At 32.8% G+C, this 26,808-nt stretch overlaps 1 protein-coding gene across 45 annotated transcripts in view; it reads left to right on the top strand.

Moving 5' to 3' along the window:
* ADGRL3 (adhesion G protein-coupled receptor L3) overlaps positions 1–26,808 on the top strand; it is an 857,692-nt gene that overhangs the window by 155,326 nt on the left and 675,558 nt on the right. For all 45 annotated transcript variants that reach the window (XM_074039933.1, XM_074039928.1, XM_065545138.2 and 42 more), the window contains exon 2: positions 22,768–22,833. The gene's annotated coding sequence lies outside the window, so the exon portion shown is untranslated. The remainder of the gene's footprint in view (positions 1–22,767; positions 22,834–26,808) is intronic.

Raw genomic sequence — 26,808 nt, 5'->3', positions numbered from 1 at the left:
GCGCTTTAGTGACCCAAATAAAATACAGACTTTGAACTCCAACTCAATAAGCTATTGTAAGGTACATAAAATTTTCAAAATTATTAATCAGGAATGTGAATAATCTGTCCATTACCTCTGGGTTCAGAGAGGCCAGGACAGTGGGTTCTGAAGAAATTAGCATGATTTATTAGTAGTTCCAAGTCGTATCCATTTCAATTTATCAGCATGACCTTGCCAAGTCTCTTTAAAAAGCTTCTAGTGTTCACCTTGAGTCCCTATTCTGCCTTGAACAGTGGTATAGTTTTGTGGCCTTTTTTTCTCATTTTAGTTTATACTTGCTACAGCAGGTCAGTCTCTGGTTTCAACTTTCCTTTAGTCACAGACTGAATTGATTGGAATATTTATGGTCAATGGACCAGAATAATTTGTCCTTGGTCCTTTACTGAGTTCCTTAAAAGTAACAATACAAAGACTAGGTTTATTTTGTGAAAATAAGAGCAGAGACTTCTTATTCTAAGGTCAGTTCCTTAACTCTCTGGTGGGTGATGTTACGCAAGACGTTTAACTAAGGTTCAACGATCTCATCTTAAACTTTGGCAAAATGAGATCGACTCTGTTTGCTGTATAGAAATTCTGTTAGGGTCATATTTAAACAGCTCCCACATCTGTTCATATTATATTATTGTGACTGATTTTTGTTAATATTCTTGTGTCAGTTTTACTTTAAGCCTCTTCTGAAGTGCCTTTCTCTCAGAAGTAATACATCTTATTCTCAGAATATATATTACATGTATCTATAGTTCATCTTTTTGATAATTTTGCAGTTCTTAATAGTAATGCATTACTCACTCCACGGAGATAGTTGACTCCTACTGTCTGTAAGTACGATTGTTCTTGGTCTGAACGCATTTTCTAAGTTCTCAGGTGATGGGGCATATCAAAATATGGAAACGTGCACTTTACCTATCTTTCTAAAAGTGGCCATTGGAAAATTAAATTGGTATTTCTACTCTGTGACAGACATGTGACTGAGCCCTTTATATCCAAGTCTATTTAGACAAAATACACCTCGGCAGTTACAGCAAACATTGATCCACTGTCTCCATAAAATATGTAGACAGGGTTTAGTTGTTGAACATTTCACCTCTTGGTGCAGCCATGCTAATCCTCCTACAGTGGTTACAGATCTAGCACAGAATAAAAGAAATGGCAGTTTTTCAACAAATGTTGAATAAATGAAGAATAAAGTTCATATTTTAAGGATATAGTCTTTTGACTTCACAGATGATATTCATAGTAATATTCAAGTTTTGAAATGTAATCTTGAAGCTCTTAATGTGTTAATATGATTCCAATAATTAAGTTTTAGTAATAATTTAATAATTTATAATTGATTTGATCCATATCTATAAACGGTAGGGATGCCATTTCTGTAGGAAAACTGACACTTGATACTTACACATAGAATGCAGTATTTATAACTGGTGGAGATGATACAAATTTGACTATACCTTCGTTTCTTTCATTTGTGATAAATCCCTTTTTATTTGACTCTTTCTTTCTTCCTAAAACAGAAGAACATAAAAGCTTTTGCCACTACTTACTCAGATTACCCATCTACTAATATTCTCATTGGTGTCTAGGTAAGGTTATAGATTTTAACATAAAAATGATTTTGGAAAAGAGTACATTTAAGCCTTAAGAAATCTGTTATGCAGGATTTGATTAATTCTTTTCTACAAAGTACTTAAGGCAACATCAAATGCACTGTTGAGGGGTACATCATTAGTTAAATGGAACACTGTATTTTTATTTCAGTAAAAATGATTCTATATATTAAGAAAAAAACAAATTTATTTCTCCTCAGGAAAAAAAAATTAGTTATCTAACTAATGATCATATACAACAGCTTTTTTTTTCATTTCCACAATACTAATTGTAGTTTTTATTTCATTTGTGTAAGTATTTTTTCATTTTTGTAAGCACTTTGCAATACTGCAGTGAAGCAAACACATGTCATTCCATGTAATATTTGACAAGGTCATTGCTTTAAATAGCTTCTTGAGTTTTTGCTTCTTAATTTTATTTGCTTGGTTTGATTTAAATTATAAACAAACATAAAAATTTTCCTTGAAGTTACTTATCATAAACAAAATGACTTGGAAATACATTTCATCATTTATCATAGAGAGGACAAAGATAAGTTGTTAGAAAAACAACCCACTAAAATAACCATGACTGCGAAGTCCTGGCCTTGAAAGTTCTGTTTCTTTTTGTTTGACACAGCGAGTCAAAACATCAGGCACTTTTTCCTCCCTGAACACGTTCGGGCTGTTTTCTCAATGTACTCATTGGTGTTTGCCAACTTGCTGATATAATTTACTGACAAAATACAGTGCTTTTTTTTTTTTTTTTTAGTAAAATATTGGTCAAATTGTATCTGCAAAATGACTCAACAAGTCAATTAAAGTGTCATTAATTTTAAATTCTGTCCCCACATATTCACTTCATTAGCATTAGGGATTTTAACGTTTATTTTTTAATGTCGATCTGGGGAAAGTAATGAACCATAGCCTTACTTTTATCAAATAATTACATTTTCTGATTTTACAGTATGAATGTGCTAAATTAATTGCTTGTTAATGATTAATATATGTTTTGATTCATAAATGATGTTAATTAAAATAGTATTTAGGAATAATAAAACTATTTTCTGAAGGGTTGAATTCCAATATAATTATAATGAATAATGTAGTAGAATTTTTTGAGTTACATTGTAGGATAATAGTAGAGCATGTTGGTATTTTTCCATTGTCATATTAATGTATGTCTATTAAGGAATAAATACAGCAAAGAGGAAATTTGTACTTGCAAGGTGACCAAATCCTAAAACGGTTTAATGTATATCAGTTTACCTATTTTTACAGGTATTTTAAAATACATAGTTATAATATTCCTACATAGGTTTCCTGCTTTCTTTCGTTTACATTGTATTACAAGTATTTTAAAGAGTATTTTACATTTTCTATATTGACTGTGGTTTGGTTTATGCATCAAGAGTCAATTTTCATAGCAATTTCATATTAATAGCTGGCCAAATTTGGCCCCTGTGAAAATACATTAATGTAATTTTTTTTGGCACACATGAAAGTTATCTGCAATCAATAAACACTTTGATCTGTTTGGAAAAAGAAAAACATTAAGTATTTGAGAAGATACTGTTTACTATATTTAAAATAGAACATTTCTATGAAAAATCTAAAATAAATCACAAGCAGACACCAACATTTGAAGGAAACTTCAAGGTTTAAATAAACAGTATAGTCGGTGGTCAAGGTACAGGCCTTAGAATTAGAATGATTAATTATGAACAATTTACTTAGCTTCCCTATTCTAATAGGGAATTACAAGTAGTTACAAGGGTGAAAGTTGCTGATCAAATATTTCTCCTTTCTTCCTCTTTTGAACGCATTCCCATCAGGCTTTAGTTCTTAGCCGTTTTACCAAAGCTGTTGTTTATCTGAAAAAATATTAATGTTGTCAAATCCAAAGTTTAATTCTCAGTTCTCATTTTACGTTATTTCTTAATATAAACTACTGGCCACCTATAATCTGTTCTCAACACAGAAGCCAGAATGTTCATTTTAAAATGTAAGTTGTATCATGTTATTCATCGCTCAGAATCTTATAGTGGGTTTCTGCTCATGAAAGCAGACCATTGATGTCTTCTTGAAAAACTTTTCTCAACTGTCTTCTGGGTCATCCAACTTTCCTTGTATTTTTCTGGCATCTCCCTTAGTTTTCTTCAATGATTTCTCATGATCCTCTCTAATCTACAAGTTTTGGAGATTCCCAAAGCTCAGTCTTGGGTTCTCTTCTGTTTTCTATATTCACTTCCTTGGTAGTCTCTTCTACTTTAGCATTATATGTGATTTAATTGCTTATTGTTTCCAAATTTTTACCTCTAGCCCAAATGTTCCACTCTAGACTCATGTATATAGCTACTTTCTCAAGTATCTTCACTAGGATTTTTGATAGGCACATCCAACTAATATGTCCAAAGCTTAACTTCTACTCTCCACCCACACCCCTAAAAATGTCTTTTTTAAAAAGCTTTCAAAAATGACAACTCCTTTCTTTCATTTGCAAAAGTCAAAAACATTGACTTCTCCCTCTCATACATCACATATATGATCCATAAGCAAATCTTATAACTTCTACCTTACGTACATTGAGAAATTACCCCTCACTGCTTATGCCGCTAATACCTTGCAACCAAACCACCCTCATTACTCACCTGGATTATTGTGTATCTTTCTAACTAGTTGGCCTGGCTGCCTATAATCTGTTCTCAACACAGAAGCCAGATGATCGACTTAAAATATAAGTTGTATCATGTTACTCCTCTGCTCAGAATTTTATAGTGGGATTCTGCTCATGAAATAAAAGCTAGAGTATGAATAATAGCCTACCTACTTCTACCAGAATTGGTATTAAGCCCCTTGTTAGCTGTCTGATCCCTCCTACCATTTTTCTCCTCCCTCACTCTGCAGCTTCCCAATTGCCTCCTTGCTGCTATTTAAATCCCTTTCAACTCTTGCCTGAGGGCCTTTGCCCTTGTTTCCTCTGCCAGAAATGCTCTGAAATGCTATCCTTGTCATTTTCCACATAGCTTGCTACCAGTTACATTCAGGTTTTTACACATTTTACCTTCTCAATGAAAGAGTCTTTGGTCATACTACGTAAAATTTTACAAATGCACTTTTATCACTGCTCACTGAATCGTACCTTGTTTGTTTGCCCTGTTTTGTTATTACTCTAAACTCCACAAAGCCAGGGTTATTTATTTGTTCATTTCCTTATTCCCAGTACCTACAAAAATGCCTAGCACATGGAAACAGCTCAATACATTTGTTGAATTAATTAAATATTCATTGAATGAGTGAATTTTAAATCACGTAGTACATATTCAGTTCATAGGAAGCAATATTATGATGATGTTATTGATTTTATTATTATATATAGTGGTATGTATAGTACTGATTAGTCTTTATCTGTAGTATTAATTTTTCACCTGCTGTTTCACCTCAATTGCATTTCCATGGAAGAAAATATCTTCCAGATTATCTACTGCTACACTCCTGTTAGTGGAAAGGGACATCAGAGTGAGGGTATTTCTTTCTCTCATTCAATAAAATATATGAGAATTAGGACACAACACAGATTCCTGAGAGGGATCTCAGGAGATAATAATCTATGCTTGATGTGGACATGAGAGCTAGACAATTTCATGCTGTGATCTTAAGGATTTTAAATATTTCTGAGATAACTTTGACTACTAAAGCCAAACCAGAGAGCTATTTGTTAGAGGTAGCGGTTCTAAAAGTGACCAAAATCACTAGAAATGATGATATATGAAGTTTCTAAAGATGTTAAGATTATTTGGTCTTAAGAAAAGTCAAGAAATGTCTGTCTTTAAGTGTATGTCAGATGGCACTGACCAAATCGTTTCTATAGCTACCAAAAAGAGAACAAAGAAAATTACGCAGTGGTCTTTGGCTCAAATTTTTAAAAATTCCTGAAAGTTATAGTTGTTAAACTTGAGGATATGTTATTTAATAAAATATTTTCTTTTAGTCTTTCATGGTAGTTCAAAAATAAAATAAAACTTCTTTCCTGGAATTAATCAATGAACTAATCTCTAAGAAGGATTTGCATTTTAGATGCATAAATATAGCGGCTGAATGCAACATTTTTCAATGAAATTTTAACAATAACAAATAATGAAGGGGAAAATCCTTTAGACATTTTTTATCTATTTGTCATATACCACATACTAGAGATACAACATTTTTTAGTGTATAGTGTACTTTCAAATAGCCTTCCTCTAAAGGATGACTATGTCATGTAAACAACAGCAATAATAACAGCACCTGAAATTTATGTATCACATTCTTTAAGTAAGCCTGTGTCTGTGTTGTCTCACTTAGTCTTCAAAACAATATTGTGAGGTAGATACTATTGTTATGTTTGTATTGCCAGTGAAGAAACTGAGGCTAGGAGGTAATGCAACCCACAAAACGCTATTAATCTAATAAGTACAGAGATGTGGTTAGGAGCACTTATGGCTCACTCCAAACCCTGTGCTCCTAACCCCAGTGTTATTCTTTCTAACAAGTGCTAGAATGCTGTGGGATGAGCATGCTATCAGCTGCGTGGGCTTGAATCCTTTCATAGCCCTTTGATTTCCTGTGACTTTCTAAATGTCTGTAGCTCTCATTTCTTACATTTAAAAAGTGGGTTTAATAATAATAATTATATCATCTGTGAGATGATTTTTGTGTAGAAAACAGTGTTAATATGCATTAAGTGTCAGCCATCAGAGAAGAATAACAACATCATGAGATGAGAGGGAAGCTTTGATTTGACTCAGATTGCATGATTGTAAAAAGCATCATTGAAATATCTGCTTTTGAGTTGAGCCTTAAAGTATAAATAACATACTTGTCAAAGAAAGTAAAGAGTAAAATGAAGTACTTTAAGGGTATGACCTTTAGGGTTAGATAGGCTTGATTTCTAGTCTAGGCCTTGTCAATTACAAATTAATTCCCAGGCCTCCACAGCTACATCTTGAAATCAGGGCAGTAATGATATCCACTTTCTCGATGTTGTGAAGATTAGATGAGTCACTGTAGGCAAAGGGCTAACAGCAGTGTGTGGCACACAATAAAGACAGCTATTTTTATTGTGAATTATCTGTATTTAGGACAAATACTCTGGAAGCAATAAACAGTAAGACTTAAAAGAAACAGAATAGGAGATGGTGAAGACTATGAAAGATTTTTGTCAATATTATCAAAAAGTGTTTAAAATGTAAAGAATATCACGGAGTTTTGTGTTTTTTAAATAAATAAGCATAAAGTATAAAACATGTATACTCAACCATAAAATTGAAGAAAAATGTCCAGAAACAAAGAAGATATTAAATTATGAGCTGTAGTATAAAAATTATCTGAGAAAGGCTTTTTTAATGATATAATCATTATATATATATATATATTTTTTTTTTTAAATAAATTGCGACAGAGTCTTGCTCTGTCACCCAAGCTGGAGTGCAGTGGAGAGATCTCTACCCACTGCAACCTCCACCTCCCAGGTTCATGCGATTCTCCCACCTCAGCCTCCCGAGTAGCTGGGACTACAGGCCTGCACCACCACGCCTGGCTAATTTTTGTATTTTTAGTAGAGACGGCTTTTCACTATGTTGGCCAGGCTGGTCTCAAGTTCCTGACCTCAAGTGATCTGCCTTCCTCGGCCTCCCAAAGTGCTGGGATAACGGGCATGAGTCATGGCGCCCTACCCGATATGATCATATATTTGAGAATTTTATATATATATATATATATATATATATATATATACACACACCCACACACACCCACACACACACTTGACCCTTGAATGACTCAGATGTTAGGAGCACCACCCCCTACCTGTCCCCCAACCCCACAACATATAGTTAAAAATCTGAGAATAACTTCTTCCTCCCCTAAAACTTGACTACTAATAGCCTATTGTTGATTGGAAGCCTTATCCATAACTTAAACAGGAATCAACACCTATTTTATATGTTATGTATTGTATATTATATTCTGAAAGTAAGCTGGAGAAAAGAAAATGTTATTAAGAAAATCATATGAAAGAGAAAATAACTGTACTGTTTATTAACTGGAAGTGTATCATCACAAAGGTTTTCAGCCTCGTCTTCACATTAAATAGGCAGAGGAAGAGTAGAGCTGTTCTTACTGTTTCAAGGGTGACAGAGGCAGAAGAAAATCCCAGTTATTATAAATGGACTCATGCAGTTCAAACCCATGTTGTTTAAGAGTCAAACTATGTAAAGTTTCGCATATAGATGACTTTTTCATATAAATACATACGATTTGAAAAAAATTACCTTCTGATCTCTTCTGCTGTAATATATCTCCATGTCTATTGCTAATGTATAGTTTTCAAAGCTTTGTATAGCCATTTACCAATGAAAATCTCATCCTTCTATATTTTGATTCAAAGCATAGCATATTGACACCAATGTCTCAAGAATATCCCTTAACTGACTTTTTCGTGGGTTTAAAATCTGTGTTATTGATATAGCTGTCTAGCTTGAGGAATTTAAAATATTTCTTTTAGAACTTTACATTGAATAGACTGTGATACCAAGATGGCAGGTTCTCAATTTTAGCAATATGTTGGATATGAGTAGCATTTATCCTAACTTTAGTTTCAGTGGAGATTATTGTAATATAATGAAAACTCACATTGCTCCTAGGGATATGCTACCTTCCTACTGCTATGGGGGGATTTTTCAGTTGTAATTATTGTCTTCCTAAAGCTCCAATTAATTGAAGTAAAAGCCGGGTTTTTTTTTGTTTTTTTTTTTAAGGATTTTTAAATATTTAACAGAGTTTGTTCTTCATTTACTCTGTTATATTTTTATCTGGTAGTGACAGTCACTTGTCTCTTTTGAAATGGCTAGAGTTGTGAACATGTAGGTTATGATGCCCAACCTAATATATGCATGATGTTTATTTCTCTCCTTTTTGAATATTGTAGATATATGTTGCTTTGTGACTGTGCCATTTAGAAATTCTCTCATGTTAAGAAAATGTTAACTTCCCTGAACTACAGATTCATCATCTGTTAAATGGTGATAATATTACTTACTCTATAAATTAGGATTTCAAAAAGGATATACATATGAAACATCGAGTTAGCATTTAAGGCCTGACTAGCTGAACATGTTTTGTGCCAATTGTGTGCTAGAGATAGTTCTGGATAGTTTACTTGGATTATTTTTTTAATCTTTTCAGTAACGCTTTAAGATATCTCATAGTCCCAATTTTGCAGATGAGTAAATTGAGGCAAAAATAGTTTAAGTAAGTTCATGCAGCTAATGTAAGAGGTAGATTTTGTAATCAAGCACCCTGTGTCCAGAGCACACACCTTTTGAGTTGTTCACTATTATGCATATTTATTTTATATGTCATGTATATAATCTGTGATAAATAATTGGTGGGTGTGGTCAAATACTCAATAAATGATAAATGGGTTTATTATAGTGAATGATAAATAAAATATAATAAACCCATCCTCTGGGTTTATTATAGTGAATGATAAATAAAACATGAAATAGGCCGGGCGCAGCTATAATCTCAGCACTTTGGGAGGCCAAGCCAGGCAGATCACAAGGTCAAGAGATCGAGATCATCCTGGCCAACACGGTGAAACCCTATCTCTACTAAAATTAAAAAAAAAAAATAGCTGGACATGGTGGTGCACACCTGTACTCACAGCTGCTCAGGAGGCTGAGGCAGGGGAATTGCTTGAACCCAGCAGGCAGAGATTGCAGTGAGCCGAGATCGCACCCCTGCACTCCAGCTTGGTGACAGAGTGAGACTCTGTCTCAAAAATATAATAATAATAATAAAAACTTTAAAAAACATGAAATATGAGTATATAGGCAATATATGTCATGATTTATAAAAATTAACGGTATCACTATATTGAGGATTTGGTTTGTTTTGCTTAAAAATCTATTGTACTTCTTCACTGCTTTCAGTTGTTTTTTTAAAACAAAACATTGACCTTATGTTTTTATTTTTATTTTTATTTTTTTTGAGGCGGAGTCTTCACTCTGTCACCCAGGCTGGAGCGCAGTGGCACGATCTCGGCTCACTGCAAGCTCCGCCTCCCGGGTTCGTGCCATTCTCCTGCCTCAGCCTCCCGAGTAGCTGGGACTACAAGCACCCGCCACCACGCCCGGCTAGTTTTTTGTATTTTAGTAGAGACGGGGTTTCACCGTGTTAGCCAGGATGGTCTCGATTTCCTGACCTCGTGATCCGCCCGCCTCGGCCTCCCAAAGTGCAGGGATTACAGGCGTGAGTCACCGCGCCCGGCCGACCTTATGTTTTTAAAGTATTCATTTATACGACTTTCTTCCACGGGGAATTAAGCAGTTATTTATTTTTGTAGCACACAAAATAATACACTGTCTAGCACACAGCAGGTTTAGAATAACTATTGTAAGATAAATGAATGAATAAGTAAATGAAGCCATTAACATTGATGGAGAATTAGAGGACATTCTAAATGTGAGTCACCATACGTACAAACAGGTTGGAGTTAGAGATGAAGACAGAGCGAGCATTTGAGAGACAATAATCATCACCAAAATTCAGTAATAATAGCAATGGTTACTGTAATGTTGTTTGTGGAGGTCTTTTCAATAGTACCTGAATGTCATTCAATGTCAACTTTTGAATGGCTGTGTCATGATATTTTAACAGGTATGGAAAATAATAATTCTGTGCTTGTGTTCTTAAAAGTTCTAACAATTATGACAAACCTTACTTAGCCTAAGGTTGAATTTCTAGAGGGATCATAAAATAGTAGGATATTCTCTAAAAGACAGAAAAACAAAATGCTTATCTGGAGAAGGGAATGGACGATGAGTATTGTAGGCTAGTATCATTATGCCCAAGTTATAGAAAATTGTTATGACATTGTGACAATAATGCAGATGCATACTGCCCAGCTGTCTCGTTATCCAAAGTTGGTTCTCTAAATAGGAAGACTTTAAAAAAAGAAATTGTTGTTATTGAGTTTATTTGACTGGGAGATCACAAAATGTTACAAAAAAATTGAATACAATATACCACTCAGAAGTTTAACTGATTGTTTTAACAGATACGGTGTAGTTTTCTTTTGCTTTACTGAGACTGCTAAGGGGACCAATATCTTGGCAAGTGCAAAAGGCATAGAACACACTCCCAGCTAACAGAGGCTCTTGATGTTCAAGAGCATTTGAGCTAAACCATCTCAGAAAGAATTAGATCATTCATATATTGGAGGCAAGGGAAATGTATCTGCCTTGGTGCCTCACTTACTCTGTTTTCAGGAAGCCTAGATGTAGTTTGCAGTGGTGCTGTTGGATACTAGGAAGTCTCAGCTTCAGAATCTGCTGAGGCTGGGGGGATGCCCCATGGCAGCCAATCTAAAATTGCTTCAGCTTCAAGAGGAAAATCAAATTTTGGAACACCTGAATCTCTGCAGGTGAATCTCTGAATATTTTCCTGCCTAAAGCATATAGCACTGTAGAACACCAGCTAGTATTTTCAGAACTGGCAACTATTAACTGAAAAACTAATTTTTCTTACCATTTCTCTCTTTCAAGTAACAGAAAAAAAAATGAGAATTTCTATTTGTATAGTTAGAATTCTACAACATTTTCAACGCATGATGAATATAAATTGATGAGAATAATGATGAAACAGGAAAGATATTTATGAGTTTTAGAAAAGCTATAATCTTAATTCTCTTGTGAAGCATAATTTGTCAACAAATTGTTTTTTTAGAACTGGTCCGAACTAGGGTTTACAACTTACCTAAAATTTTGTTTGCAAAGATAAATGTTTAGGTATTCTGTGATATGCTAGATCCTTTCCTTGAAAATGTGTATTAGTTTTAGGGAAAATTTAAGGCATTTAATTACTTTTTTAAAAAAAGAACTAATGGTCATTACTTGCTTTCTTTTAAAATAAGCATTCTCTTTCCAATATGTGTACAGTCACCAGAAATGCTGAAAAGGTTCTAGATTTCTATAAAGCCATGATTTTATGGAACATTTAAGTGGCAGTAATTTGGCTGGCTTTACCATCAGCTGCATAAACATCAACGTCTATTGACACATTATAAAGGCACAAGTGGAGTGTAGCCTGACATCCTGATGCCTGTGCTGAAGTTTAATAGTGCATCTGTATCACTTTTCCCAGTGGGAAATAACAGGATGTCACACTGTAATTTTTTACTACTGTATAATAAAATATAGCCATAATAAATAGCATCTAAGCAAATAAAGCGGATTTGGACCAAATCCATTTTGCCTTCATCACTTAGTATATAGGTCATGCTTTTAAGTAGTTGTGGATACTAAATTGGCTTAATTGGATCAACTTGCATTTGACTGTCTTTGACTGCAGTGAAGTAGAGACAGATGTTTTGTTTTTATTTGCTATTTAACATTTAAGTGATATTTTTTAGTAATTTTGCTTTGGTATTCCATTGTAATTATTAACAGTTTATATGGATTAAGATCTAAATTGTGCTTCAATTAAGTTAGTTGACCTTTTAAGCTTGTTATTGCTGTTGCTTTGTTATTTTCACTCTTTGTTATTCATATACCTAATGTTGATCATTAAATAGCCAAACCAACACTGTTGTGTACTGTTAAGAAAGTTTGCAATTGCCTGTGAATGTCCTGGTAATAGGAACAATATTTAACTCAGTTTTGTAGCGCAGTTAGCTAGCCCAGCTTTAGGTTTACTGTGGCTTTTTCTTTGTTTATTAGATTGATTATTGAATGAAAATGACTGTAAACAATGTTCTTTTGAAATCTAAATATGTAAAAGTTTGCCTTTTATGTAATTTAATGTGTCATCCATTTTAATAGAAATAAAAGTTAAAGTAACACATTGAAATATTAAAATATTAAAAAGCTGCTGCCTATTAGTAGGAATTTTGCCAAACATTAGAAGAAAATAGCAAATTTGGGATATACAAAAATGATTTCAGACAAGTTTTTTAAAACTCTTCTTTGTCGCTTTTCCAAAAATACCTAGCTCATCTTTGATCTTGATTTTTTATTGTAATAACCACAGCATGCTATTCTTAAAATTATAATAAGCATATAACATTCATGTAAGAGACGATAAATGTATGACTTTTCTATAAAGCATAGTTATTTAATTTGAAATAATATCTTAAAGAAATAAGAGATGTAATGATTTTCATTTATAGATATACTTAAAATTATGTTTGCCTATTTATCCCATATGAATTTGAGAATTTAACTTTCATTAAGGGGGAAAGTAGAAAAAATGTTAAAATGTTAAAATTTTTGTTATTAGCATTTCCTTTATATCTCTGGAATGTATACTTCAAAACTAATTGATTACATTTAGTAACAATGGAAATTAAATTTAGTATCAATTAAATTAAAAAATAACACAATATTTTAATTCAGGTAAATTATTTTCATAGTTTGCTGTTCTTTGACTTTTGTTATTCTGAAAAATATTGTTTCACTTTAATGACTTTTTTACTTTTCAAAGAGCTGTGTTGCTAACTGTATGCAACATCCATTAATTTTAAAAAGGTCTATGGATGCATTAACATTTTCCTACAAAAAGCCAACAGGTTAAAAAAATTTTAATGAATCTTATATGAAAGGTTGATATGAATTTTCCCCCAATAGGCATGCAATATCTAAATAACTTAAAACTTAGATTTATATACTCTTCTTTTTATAGCTATAACATATAGACATAAAATATAAATACTTAAAAGTAATGTCCTCAAAAGGCAGAGTAAAATACCTACACATATACAAATCCTTTGAACTTAGTCAAGGGCGTTAACTTTTGCTTATCTAGAATACCAGTATTACCTAACCTTATTATGACTAGCTTGAATCATGTATGAGTAAAATATTTAGGATCTTGTTTGGGTGGGTGTAGGGGTAATTCTTTGGGTAGAAAAAAAAAATTCTGAAAAGTTGGAGCAAATATTCCTCCTATTCAAGTGTCCACTGCAGATGTTTGCATTTGAATAGTAAAGCTATTTCCAAAGTTCTTTCTTGTTTTTTTCTGTTTTCCTCAGAGCCTTAGGTATTTCTTTTGGATGTCAGTTTGTCAATAGTCTGCTTTTGCTTCTTCTGATTTCTGTTTGTTAGAACTCTGTATAGGAAAGAAAGAATAAGTAGGTCTTGACTGAGGGCCATTCCATGAAGTTGAATTTTAGTGCAGTGTGCCTTTTTTTTTTTTTTTTTTCAAACGTGTTTTCTGATTCAGACTTGTAAGTTACATTGGTTTGATTTCCAGATGTTGGAGTCTCAGATAAGGGACTATTACTGTGGAACATAAAGCAAAATTTTAAGACCTCAGTACTGAAGATTTTCTGCTTGAAATCTTAGACAAAGTGAGAAATAAAGCTTCATGCGATGAACTACAGGCAATGTGGGAAGGGGGCAGAGAAAAAAGGAGAAAGCAGAATGGCAATGCAATGGAAACCTGATATTTGATATGTAAGTTAATCCCTTTCAGACCTCCAGCCAGATTTCTTTTTTCACTTGTGCAGAAGCATTTCTTTATTTCCTTCTTTCTGCTTTTTGATCCCACATTCTGCCCCCTGCACAGTTGGAATGTTCCCAAAACACTTTGGCAGAGGTCACTTCTCAGAAGCTTTTTAAACTTTAGTTAGAATACATTTATTGATTTTTTTTAATAACCAGAGGAATGAGGATTTTTGGAAAAAGTTCATCTGAGATTCAGTGTCTGGCTTGGCAATCCAAACTATTTTAAACCTTTAGATGCCAGGTCTTTAGTAAAACAGTAAGGATTCTGGCATAGTGGATTTTCGTTGGGATTTGTATCACCTGACAATTTGGCCTTCTAGATATGTGAGATAAAAATCATTTTTCTGGAACTGACATTCAGAAACTGCCTAAGTTTACAAAAATTCAGTAAATCTTAAAAAAAATCTATCATGAGTCTGTAGAAGGTATATGGTAGCATGTGCTGGTGCAATAACTTGTTCTTAGGCGATTTTTCCTTGTATTTAATAGTTCAAGATTAAACTCTAAATTTTTTAATCTAAATTTACCATGAAGGGAAAGTACAGTTTTGTGAACTAAAAACTGGATAGTTAAAGACAGGATACATAAATGTTTAAGGAAAAGGATCTTTTCTTAGTAGAGCATTACTGCTTTAATGAATTTTTTAAATTTCTTACTCAAATTTTGGACATAAACCAGGACAAAATTTCCTACATCCATAACCCTGAGACAATTATCATATCTCAGGTGTACTCCCTAAGTTAATCTGACTTACCCTGTCCCAGCATGCATGTTTCAGGTTAGATTTTGGTATGTTTGACCAGTGTGAAAGGAAAGGAGATGGAGCAATGGTAGAGTGCTTAAATAATATATATGTTGAAAGCTGATTATTTTGCAATGCATTTCAAAATGATTTAGTATGAAGCTTGTGTAAAAGAAAAATATCTCCAATGCATTCAAAATGAATTAATTAATATGCAATCTTTCAAAAATACAGCTACTGTAAAGACCAAAGGGTCTATATGTTCTCTTTGTATATTCATCTTGGAAAAAAATACATGAGGTTAGAATTCATATCTGAAGAAGCAACAGCAATCAGCGTCACTTAATTGCAGGTATATATTGAAAATTAACTTTTTGCTTTATGAGTGGTAGTTTCTCATTTTAACAGGAATTCTAAGAACAGATGTTTTCTTTCCTGACTTTATCCCTTGTATTTTGAACAATATTTATTATTAAAATATACTATATTCCTACTGAAGTTGAACAAATGAACATTGATCTTTATAATCCCCTTCTTACTAAAACTTCTTAAATACTTAAATATAAATTATTGTTACATTTTCATTACTTACAAAGCAAACTTCCAATTGTTTTGAACTGTTTTGTCATAGAATATGTAAATGTATGTACTGTTTAACAATTATTTCATTATATAAACTGCAGGGTAGATTTCAGCATGTTCTACTAGAAAATTACCATTTAAAAGTATATAGAGGGTAGGCACATTTTATTATAAATGAGAGAAGCTTAATAATTCCCATTATTATAGAAGTTGGAAACCACGATTGGTATGCAAATACCACTTGTCATGTGTAATTATAGTCAAAACATAGCCATTTTTGAGGGATAAAAACAGAGGGTAAAGTTTTTTTTTTTAATATTGAAAATTTGAAAGCTATTTCTCAAGCAGAGAGAGAAAGGAGCAGGCATTGCTGAGGAAATATCTTCCTGGAAGCCCACCAAGTCTTCCTAGGGTTACAGACATGGGCTGCTGACTACTTGTAATGCAGAAAAGTGTTTAAAGGAGAGCAGGAAACCCACTGCCCCCAGCCATTAGTCCATCTTGCCCATATGGAATTTCCATTCTGTACTGAATCCTTTTCTAGATGTCTGTTCAAGCCTCCATCAGTCACATCTGCTGTATATTTTACCATCTTTTCTCCCTTCATAAGAAGTTTCTTATTTTCCTATCTACAACAGAATGCTAGAACTCTTCCTGAGGGTGGGTTATTCACAGCAGGTCTTGTTTTCTCCTTTATTATGTCATAAGAGAATGGCTACATAGTTCCTTAGATACTAGCAGTAAGTTGAAGCATCTGTGAGTCAGTCCTTGGCTAGACGACGACGGAATTGATTGTGACTGTGGAACCTGTGGGAGCTTTGAGTAGCTTTTGATACTTGAGAAAGAATAATTCTCTGCACTAAAGGAATAGAGAAAAGACCTAATCCTTGGTTTTAATGTTAAAAAAAAATCTCTTCTCTGAGGGAAAGAACTGTATCTGTTTACACTGCCCTATTCCTAGCTGTTACCACAATGGCTGGGTATATAGAAGACACCTCAGCACGGGTTCTTCTCTTTCCTTCTTTTGCCTTTGCTTTCATGGTATGGTGTGGTAGGGAATGGTACGGAATGGTACAGTATCTTATCCTATCCCATCATCCTATCCTGTCCTATCCTACTCTACCTTATATATACAGACAGGCAAACTGACAGTCACCACAATATATTTCTGCCCTTCCTTGCATTAATTCTAAGTATTTTAGTATTTATATAAACAAAATGTAAGAAGCTCAGCCTTCTTTAAGCAACTTTTTTGGGTAATATATTGACAAAGGTTTGAGCATCATTCTCTGGATTTTCTGTATTTTTTCCCTAATAATAACCTGTGAGTTTCCTGTATGTTGTGCATTTTTATATACTTTATAGATCTGTTGACTATTACCAAAAAATCAATTATATGTTTTTCAATGAGGAGGAAACCAGAGTAATTTCATTGATGTGTCATGTTAAAAATGAAAATGCTACCAGATACAGAAGGTAAGGAATTTTTTTCATAGCATAAGATAAATAATTAGTGGGATTTTAATATTAATTAGTGGGATTTTAAATAATTAGCAGTCATTTTAACATTGGTCTTCTGGTAAAGTTTACACCTTCTTTCTTTTATTCCTCTATTCTTTCCTTTATTCTCTCTTTTTTTGCCTAATTGGCATTTAGCCCACTCTTCTTTTTCTCTTTGCTTAAGGTAGAAGCTTTGATTATTGATTTGAGATCTTCCTACCTTTCTAATGGAGGCATTTAAAGCTATAAATTTGGCTTTGAGCACTGCTTTCACTGCATCTCATAATTTTTGTTATGGTATGCTTTTGCTCCATTTAGTTAAAATATTTTCTAATTTCTTTTGTGATTTTGTCTTTGACCCTTGGGATATATAGAAATGTTAAAACTTCCAAATATTTAGGGATTTCCAAAATCTATTTTTCTTTTTATTTCTAATTTAATTCTGTTTTGGTAAGGCAACACAATTTATATGATTTTTCATCCTTTTATATTTACTACGATTTGTTTTTTGATCTGACATTAAGCCTATTTGGGGATGGGAGAGGAAAATTCCCAAGTAAAATGACATGGGATCCCCATTGTTCCTACCAGAAGTTCAGTAGTGTTTCTTGATAAACATTTCCTAATTTGTTAAATCACTGGTTAATTTCTATAGTCCTGAAACTGTTGTTTTTAGCAATTTTGTCCAGTTCTATCGTTGATTTTTGTGGAGACTATTTAGCCATTCTCACTGTTCCGTCCCCAGATACTTTATATAATGGAATACTCTTTCTTGGGGCCATAGGCTAACAGCTAGAAAATATGGGTGCATGTAGGACTAAACTTTGTACTACTGATTTAAAGTTTACCAAGCATTTAGAGGTGAGTTTGTGCAAAAACAGTTGAGGCTAATTTTTTGGGAAGATGAGACTTCAGCACAGTGTTTAAAACTTTGAACAAGTGTACAGGGGATCGCATTAGCTGACAAGCCACTCTGTTCAGAATAGTCTTGTCTGAGGTGCCAGTCAGCAACACAAGCTCGCTGTTATGGAAATTCTATTTGGAGTAGAGTGGTGTCAAAAACTGGTGTTTGTAATACAAAAATTGTATTAATCCTTTATAAATTCTTGAAAACCAGACTCTGTGAAAATTAAAACAGTGCTTTTGTGGATTACAGAGCAGAAAATCATCATGAGAAAAATGAAGTCTTAAGTTGTTCTGGGAATCATTTGCAAGGCAGATTTGAGAGGGGATTGAATGGTGTTCTAAGAGGTACTATTGAGGTGTGTAGACCAGTGAGACAAGATGAGTGGCAGGCGGTTGAACTAAGTACAAATTGTCTTGGACTTTTGTCTTTAAAATATTATGTAATAACCATGGTAATATTTGTGAATTATAGCTTTCTAATCTGTAAAATAGGGTGAAAATTTATTTTCTATTTTACACAGTGATGAGGATTATGATATTAGAAATAGAGATGAAGAAACAATCTGAACACTATCTAGAAAGAGGTGGCATAAGATGATGCCTATCAATAAGAAATCAAAGTAGAAGATATTTGAAAATCACCCATAGGCTAGTTGGGTGAGACCCGAAGGGGGTAGTTGGAAAAAGAATTTGACCATCATAAGTAAAAAGATAACATTTGAAGACCTAGTTGAAGTTGTGGAGGTGGACTGTCATAAATGTGATAATTATGTCTGTTTTCAGATCATTGACTCACATTTTCCTATTTATATCCAAAAAAAATTGAAATGATGGATGTGAAAGTGATATACTTCTTTTTACAAATAATAAAATTATATTAGTAATACCTAATATGTAACTGTTGGTCTAGTTTTAAGAATGATTTAAGGATTAACTCTCATAGACAAAAAGATATTTCTTCATAAAAATTTCTCTAACTCACTGTATTGTTTTTAAGTCTCAATTATCACTGACCTTTTTAAAAAATATCACTGTCATCTTAGGCTGAAAGCCATCTATTAACTGACAACAGAATAGTCTTTTAAAAACATGTTTGTTCATGTCACTTCTTCATTGACTCATGAACCTTGACTGGATAGTTCAGTCGGTGATGCCACATAATATTGGAATTAATGGCACCTGGCCTGAGAAAATAACATATTTTCCATCTTAATTCCACATTATTTTTAATGGGATTCCTGGAATCTTGTTTTAATACCAAAATGTGAAAGTGTCTTCTAACAGTAATCAGTGTCATAAAATTCTGAGATGATCATTTTCTAAAATACAGATTTTAGGAAGTTTATTGTCTTTCATTATAAACATCCCTGTAAGAAACATAGTAACAATAAGTATGTTATTTGAAAGGCTTGAGGATGTAAAGTCTGAATTTGGCTTTTTTGCATTCAAATTCTGGTCTTGTCACTAATACCCGTACTAACCTCAGAGAATTGTTTTAAGGGTTAAATGTGAATTTAACCTGCCAAAAAAGTAAGAATTTTACATGTAAATAGAAAATGTATGTAAATTATTTACACCTATATCTATTACACATAATAGTATGGTAATATATTTTATAAATATGTAAAAATGTGTGTATGTATATGTATACATATAGACACAGACTCACATTTTCTGTGTGTGTGTGTGCGTGTGTGTGTGTGTGTATGTGTATGCATGTATCTATCTCTTACTCTCACTTACTGGTCCACAACTGGAATGCAGAGGTAAGCTCTGTGAGTGCAATTTTCATCTGTTCAGTTCACTCCTGAATTCATACCAACTAGAGCAGTGCCTGGCATTGAGTAAATATTTGATGAATCAACGAATTTCTCTACTTTTTAAACTTTCTATTTTGGGATTACAAAATGTACCTTGAACATTCATATTTATCATGTATTCCAGCTTTTTTTTAATTGTTGGATTGAATGCCATTTTTATTTTATTTTCCGTTTTGGAGATCTTATATATGTGATTGCTTTACAAAGTTTGATTTAAAGCAGAAATTAATTTAACTTTTAATTTTTAATTAAAACAATCTAGTACTCAAACTCAAAACGTTTCCATTTAATTCTCAAGACCTAGAGTGAATTGCAATAATTTCTGGTGCATTGCTTTTTATGTCTCTTTCGAACCATATGGTACTATAAAGTAATGAAACTATGAACATATATTTGCAGACATTAATTTTTATCTAAAATAAATTACATTTTTTGTCTTCCCTGACAAAAATAATCATATTGCTTAAAACAATATTTCTTATAGCTCTTTTTAAAAGATCCCTTTTAGATCATTTATTAATTACAAAACAAATTCAGTCTTATTACCTTTTACTGATAGAATAGTATCATTTGATATAATACATTTTTCTGCCCTTCTTGCAGTTTTTTTTTTTTCTATTTTCTTCACCCTCTTGCTTGCCTTTTTCTTTCTGGTGTTTTCCCTCACACCTGGTTGCCTTCTCATTAGCAGGCTAAGTGGCTCTATGTAAGCTTGTCCTTGGTCGGAGCTGTCTGCTGACTCTCAAGTGCCATAAGTGGCTGTAATTGAGAGAGGCACTGAGATGTTGAATAACCAAACTGTAAATGGAAGATTCTCTGTCCTTACCTATAAAAAGAAAATGAACCTATAAAGGTAGCTATACAAACAAATTCAAAGACACATATAAGAGTGTACTTTTGTTTTTGGTCTTAATTTATGTTCAACCAATACAGTTTCCAATAAACAAGTTTCTGTGTGTGTGTGTGTGTGTGTATGTGTGTGTGCGCGTGTGTGTTCAATTAAGAAATGGAAATGTTTTGTTTACCCAGTCAGCATTTTGTGGCGCTGTTAGGTGTTTAGTTCTTTAGGGAGGAGTAATACAGATTGAAGAAGCCACAGTCTCTGTTCTCTAGCAATTCATACTATAGTGTAGCTTTCAGCAAAATAGAGAAATGTACAAAGAGGTATAGGAGTGTCAGGGAAGATAAGATTAGTTTTGTCTGTGGTGGAGTAGGTTTGGTAGTATTAGGGAGAACTTTGTGAAATTAGTCATGCTTGGATGTCAGAATGTATTTCCCAGATGGGAACAAAACAATAAAAGATATTAAAGGTGATAGTATTGTAGGCAAACCTGTAGAGAACAACCCATGATTGTTTAGATATGTAGAACATTTGAAGATGAGATATGCCAGTTCTTCAAAAACCAGGGAAAAAAAGTGACAGCCAGTAATTATTGAGAGAGCATGCTAGAATGATCGTCCAGTGAAATTTAAGCAGTTGATTAAAAATTTGTTTTTCCTGTCCAAGCAGTCAAGTGTGGCATTCAAGTATGATCTTTAATTGTTCTTGTGGTACAAAAACCTCACTGATTGGGCAAATACAAATGGACACTCACTCCAAAAAGACAGTGAGTTTCATTGCTTTAATATTTTTTAAGTCCCTGAACAAAATGTAATGCTTTTATCAGTGAATAGCTTTCACTAATTTGTTTTCATTTTATATCATAGCATATCTTATTTTAATCAATAGTGATTTGGTAAAGTAGAGCTCAACTTTAATTTTATGCTATTGACTTTCTGCCCTGTATCTCATTCTTTATCCGTTTGGGGACAAAATTTTAGAATAGATAATGGATTTTGTCACTGTTTATCATATATATAGTTACTTAACCTCCTGATTGCATACTACCACTAATAGCATAAATAAATACTAAATATAATAATAACTAACTAATACAAAGAGCTTTGTGTAAAGCTGTGTGTAAAGCTCTTTGTATGGTAAGTAAAACTAGTAACTAAAACTAAAGAGCTTTGTGTAAAGCTCTTTGTAAGGTAACTAAAACTAGTAACTAAAACTGAAGAGCTTTGTGTAAAGCTCTTTGTAAGGTAACTAAAACTAGTAACTAAAACTAAAGAGCTTTGTGTAAAGCTCTTTGTATGGTAACTAAAGCTAGTAACTTAAACAAAAGAGCTTTGTGTAAAGCTCTTTGTATGGTAACTAAAACTAGTAACTAAAACTAAAGAGCTTTATGTAAAGCTCTTTGTATGGTAACTAAAACTAGTAACTAAAACTAAAGAGCTTTTTGTAAAGCTCTTTAAATAGACCTATTGGAACATTCAAAAATGGATATGGCCAGTTACAAAACCATTAGAAAATATTAAATATCTAAAGAAAATACTTTGAAGGACAATACTATTTTTTGGGTGTAAAAAGTCTGTCTTACTACTTGTTTACTAAAATAAAAACATACAGTAATTTAAAGAAAACAAAAACTCAAATACCTCTATAAATCTTTGATTATTTGTATATTTCTTTCTATTTTTTAAAATCCAAATTTATTTAGATTACTGCAAATAAATAGATTACAGTATTTGTGTCTGTATACACAAATAAGGGTGTGCGTATGTGTGTGTGTATGATTAGATGTGCTAAGGTGCTTCTCAGTTTGTTTTCTATGCCTGTTATCTAATGGCAAAAGTGATAAGACTCATCCCAGTATCTTAGCTAGAAGAGCCTATGGCAAGAAATAAGGATATATCTTGGAAATAGCAAAACTTATATTAAAAATGTTATATTCTTTTAATTAGAAAAAAATCTTGACTATCAAATCCATCAATTTTCCCAGTAAACCTTATAATAAACTAGATAGTATAAGAAGATGTGTCATCTGTGTCCTAAATTTCCTCTACATACCATAGTTCTGCTGTGAGACCTCAGGCATTGTGGGAAATAATAAACTTGGCAACCAACAAGAAATATTCAAATAGTTCTACAACTGTAACCATAACACAGAGTATTTATTTTTTCTCATCATGAAATTAAATATTTTTTTCTTTTTTTTCAGAAATGTTTAATTTGATAAATCGGAGGAAAAAACCATGGATTTTTAGCAATTGAAGAGCAAATTAAGGTAATCAGTAGATTATTATTGCCAACCATATAATTTCAAAATTTATTTTAAAATATTTACATTCAAGTTAGTATATTATTTTATGAGTCTTTACCATATTGAAACGTCAGCATATTTGTAATGTGTTACTAAAATGGAATCTTACATATTTTTGGAAAACAAATTGCCATTTCTTGTTATACATTTTCCAAAAATCATATTTCTTGTGAACAAATTATAAGTGATCTAATTAAAAATATTGCTGTTGTGAGGAAATATACTCCAGCTATATGAAAAATAAATGAGCTAAAAATAATAGTTTTAGTAGGTCTCCACCTTTTTGGAAAGGCACATATGTTTTATTACTTTCTTAACTAATGCAGAATAACCATACTGAGTTTTTTTTCAGTTGCTGCATGTACACTAACACAATGTGATAAAGTCATTTTTGTTTAATTCATTCCGTTTTCAATTACATATTCATAATGTTGAATATAAATATTAGGTAATAAAATATATTCATTTGGTAGCAACCAGATGTTTAATATTAAGCAAATTACTTTCAAAAATTATGTTGTTAATTATCAGAAATATGTTTATGAAGTCCAGTATAAAATATTTCAAACGGTGTAACTTTATGTCAATATCCATATTTACATTTTCCCCAGAAAATCATAGAAGGCAAAACAGGCCCGCATATTAATCAATCAACAGCACAATGAGAAATTCCTCTTTTCTTGAAGTTACTGAAAGTAATTTTTATAAAGTTACTTTGTAAAGTTTAGCATGTACATTATTATAAATACATAGCCTAAAATTTGAAATATCAACTTGCTTATTGTTCTTCATATTAAAATCATTTAAGTTCATTTCATTTTGATATCAACTTTCCTATTGTTCTTCATATTAAAATGATTTAAGTTCATTTTATTTTGAATTATTGACATAATTGATATGTACTTTAATTGCTATCATCTATTTTCAAATATTCCGTACTTTTTTCTGAACTCTAAGAGTAATGCATGACTTTAAATTGTAAAACTATTGCACCTGCCTTTGTATGCACTACATTTTCCATTTGATGTTTTGTCTTTTAAGTATTTTTGCCTTACTTTGTCATTGTTTTCTTCCCCGTATTTATTTCTATATGCAAGCAATGTTGTTCCTCTTTCACAGAAGAGATATGATTGAATTTCTTTCATTTGGAATTTCTTGTCAGTGTTTTCTTCTTCACACTCAATCACATTTGCGAACAATTAATATTATTTCCTTCTTTCAGAATAGATGTGATTGACTGTCTTTCATTCGTATTTATTAGCTTATTTATATATTAACAACTAAATTTGGCAGACATTCTTTTACTATGTTGGATATGTAATAGTTTATTTAGTACTTAACGCTGGTGAAATAAATCAATATATAAAACACACTCAGGCAATCATCCTTTTTAAAAAAAATAATCCAAGCAAACTTAGATATGTTTGCTGTGGACATATTAAAAACTGGTGAAAAAGATGAAGCACTGCAGATACTAGTGTGCACATTTTGAAGGAGTTCCTGACAGACTGCTAAAGAAAGAAAGGTGGGAGCAGTTCACTTCTGCTGGAGGCTCCGAAACTTTCAGAGAAGCTGTGAAATTCACGGAGGAGTTGTTGTGACAGGGAAGGTGAGGTTATACATTCCAGGCCCACACACTAGTTTGTGAAAGAGCAAGGGATGGCCATTGAAAGATTGCTGCTTCCATTGCAGCTGAAAGATTGCATATGTGGTAAGACAGGGTTAGGAGAGGAGTCAGGTGAAGTAGACCTGGAACAGTCCGTGAAGTATCATGTTTGCCTTACAAAAGCTTAATTTTCTATCCTAGATGCCCCCAGAGTGTTCAAAAGTATTCAGGGGGATGTTGGAATAAAATTTCAGAACATCTCCTCATGTTTATTTTCTTTATGAAAAATCAGACAGCATTACGACTTAATAATATTTAATTTAATGACTGTCACAGGTCCCAAATATGAAGTTTCTGGAGAAATCATAGGGATTGTTGCCATGTTAAATGTTTGGCAGGTTTGTTTTCTAATATATTAATTGAGATCTAATTCATATACCATAAATTCACCATTTCAAAGTATACAATTCACTGTTTTTTTGTTTTTTTCTTTTACTGTATTCACAGTTGTGCAGCTATCACTGCTCTCTAATTTCAGAATATTTTTATTTCCCCAAAAGGAAACCTTGTATCCATTAGCAGTTACTTTTCATTCCACTCTTGCCCCACCGTCTGACAACCACTAACATACTTTCACTGAGGGTCTACCATATAAAAATGATCATGTTTGGCCTTTCCTGTCTGTCTTTTTCAGTTAGCATAATGTTTGCACGTTTCACCCTTATTGTAACAGGAATCATTACTTCATTTCTTTTATGGCTGAATAATATTCCATTATATGGATATACACCACATTTTGTTTATCAATTTTTTAGTTGATGGAAAGGCCCATGGTCTTAGGTGGAGTGGCCTAGTGTGTTCCACAAACAGCAATGAAGCCAGGGCAACTGGAGAGCAAAGAAGGTTGAAGATGGATCAGGTCTCCAGTTGCTGTCTGTGACAACAGTGGAGCAAGGAAAGAAAAAAGGAGGGTGATGTAATTATCCACGCAGAAGAGGATTGTGATTTGGATAAAGGTAGTAGCCTAAGAGGTGTTTAGAAGTGGTCAGACAGAATATACTGATGGATGTGTAATGTGTGAGATAGAGAATTAAAGAATTACTCCAAGGATTTGTGTGTTAAATACATTCAAAGAGGTCATTTCCTGTGCAAAATGGACCTTCTCCGGCATGTCTTTCCTTTGGAAGCTCAAAAAACTGTAGCGTATTTTACAAAAATTTACGTAGTCCTTAAGATATGCATTGTTCTATTCTAAATACTGTGTGGTAGATCGTATTGTTAACTCAATTATGCAGGTGAGGAAAGTGAAGCAAAGAAAGGATAAACACTATGCCAAGGTTCTCTATTTGTATACTTTGAAATGGTGAATTTATGGTATATGAATTAGATCTCAATTAATATATTAGAAAACAAACTTGCCAGACATTTAACATGGCAACAATCCCTATGATTTCTCCAGAAACTTCATATTTGGGACCTGTGACAGTCATTAAATTAAATATTATTAAGTCGTAATGCTGTCTGATTTTTCATAAAGAAAATAAACATGAGGAGATGTTCTGAAATTTTATTCCAACATCCCCCTGAATACTTTTGAACACTCTGGGGGCATCTAGGATAGAAAATTAAGCATCTATCCTAGATGCCCCCAGAGTGTTCAAAAGTATTCAAGTGGCTACTCATTGGGATTTTGATGGTGGTGGTTGTTTGAAAGGGTATTTTACTGTACTCACGTTGCATGAATTTGGTTAAGTGCATCTATGGAATTCTATGATTTTTAACTAAACTAGTCTTCAGATCTAGAAAATTGCTTTTATGTAGCCCTAACGTCAAAATTGGAAAAATGAAGATTATTTTATTAATACATGACCAAGGCAACAATAAGAAAATGGCAGCTGATATTTCACCTAATATTAGTTGATGGACTTTTTGAAATGTTTAAGCTCTTATGAATAACGTTGCTTTGGAGATTTCTGTACAAGTTTTTGTGTAGGTGTATGTATTTATTTCTCTTGGATATATACCTAGGGTTGAATGTCCTGGGCCTTTCTACTGATCAGTCTCCCCAGTTATTCGCATGGCTTGTTTCCTAGACTTCAGGTATTCTCTTCTCATGGCAGCCTTCCCTGCACATTCCCATTTAAAATGGAAACTGTTTGGGAGTACCCTCTCCCCATCTCCTGCCTTATTTTTTCTCCAGAGCATATATTACCACATTACACAAACTTTGTTTATTGCCTCCTTCCATTATTTTATGTATTCTAAATATTTCCTCTTTATAGCATCCTTTTAATTTCTGTTTTTGTGTGTCTTTTATATTGCACCATTGGCTT

The sequence above is a fragment of the Macaca fascicularis genome, chromosome 5 (assembly GCF_037993035.2).
Source record: "Macaca fascicularis isolate 582-1 chromosome 5, T2T-MFA8v1.1".
NCBI classification, from domain to species: Eukaryota; Metazoa; Chordata; class Mammalia; order Primates; family Cercopithecidae; genus Macaca; species Macaca fascicularis.
Note: the sequence above shows the minus strand (reverse complement) of the source record. Positions and strands in the feature narration are given on the sequence as shown.